The sequence below is a fragment of the Pseudorca crassidens genome, chromosome 17 (genome assembly GCF_039906515.1).
Source record: "Pseudorca crassidens isolate mPseCra1 chromosome 17, mPseCra1.hap1, whole genome shotgun sequence".
Classification (NCBI taxonomy): Eukaryota; Metazoa; Chordata; class Mammalia; order Artiodactyla; family Delphinidae; genus Pseudorca; species Pseudorca crassidens.
Genome location: NC_090312.1, coordinates 10,488,599 through 10,489,996, shown reverse-complemented (window position 1 = coordinate 10,489,996; position 1,398 = coordinate 10,488,599). Strand labels below are relative to the sequence as shown.

General features: G+C 36.3%; 1 non-coding gene across 1 annotated transcript; it reads left to right on the top strand.

The window, feature by feature from the left end:
• The first annotated feature begins 402 nt into the window (after positions 1-402).
• On the top strand, positions 403-509 carry LOC137210776 (U6 spliceosomal RNA). Its single transcript, XR_010936711.1, has one exon. It is a non-coding gene; the product is annotated as a U6 spliceosomal RNA (small nuclear RNA).
• The last annotated feature ends 889 nt before the right edge of the window (positions 510-1,398 follow it).

Sequence of the window (1,398 nt, the reverse complement as noted above, 5' to 3'; positions counted from 1 at the left end):
ACTGGCAAATCTAGCCTGGTTGGTCCCCTGAAACAGATTTGTTTTTGAGGACTCTTTCTATAAGCAGAATTATTTTCAGTAATAATCATGAAATGGGATGAATATATTTCATGTATGAACCAAAATTTGTATTTGCCAAATTAAAATTTTACTGCTTGAATTTCACATTCTGTTTCACTTTTAAATTGAAATAAACACTCTAAGAGCACATAGAATGAGAGAATTGAAGTGACTCTAGCTTTTTTTCTTCATCTTTACCATCACTGTTTATTTCTCACCTGTGGGTTAAATATAGGAATATGTACCGTATCCACAGGGGTTGGATATATGAACTATACCTGCACCCGAAGTAAGCTGAAACGATTCTAAATCCTTGCAAATTTACTTGCAAAAGCAAAGTGTGTGCTGGCTTTGGCAGCACATATACTAAAATTGGAATGATACAGAGAAGATTAGCATGGCCCTTGCGCAAGGATGACATGCAAATTCGTGAAGCATTCTATGTTTTTACCTACATATAAAAGAATGAAATTAGAACACTCCCTAACACCATACACAAAAATAAACTCAAAATGGATTAAAGACCTAAATGGAAGGCCAGACACTATAAAACTCTTAGAGGAAAACATAGGCAGAACACTCTATGACATAAATCACAGCAAGATCCTTTTTGACCCACCTCCCAGAGAAATGGAAATAAAATAAAAAATAAACAAATGGGACCTAATGAAACTTAAAAGCTTTTGCACAGCAAAGGAAACCATAAACAAGATGAAAAGACAACCCTCAGAATGGGAGAAAATATTTGCAATTGAAGCAACTGACAAAGGATTAATCTCCAAAATATACAAGCAGCTCATGCAGCTCAATATCAAAAAAACAAACAACCCAATTCAAAAATGGGCAGAAGACCTAAACAGAGATTTCTCCAAAGAAGACATACAGATGGCCAAGGAGCAAATGAAAGGATGCTCAACATCACTAATCATTAGAGAAATGCAAATCAAAACTACAATGAGATACCACCTCACACTGGTCAGAATGGGCATCATCAAAAAATCTAGAAACAATAAATGATGGAGAGGGTGTGGAGAAAAGGGAACCCTCTTGCACTGTTGGTGGGAATGTAAATTGATACAGCCACTATGGGGAACAGTATGGAGGTTCCTTAAAAGACTAAAAATAGAACTACCATAGGACCCAGCAATCCCACTACTGGGCATATACCCCAAGAAAACCATAATTCAAAAAACTACATGTACCACAATGTTCATTGTAACACTATTTACAAGAGCCAGGACATGGAAGCAACCTAAGTGTCCATCAGCAGATGAATGGGCAAAGAAGATGTGGCCCATATATACAATGGAATATTACTCGACCATAAAAAGGAACAAA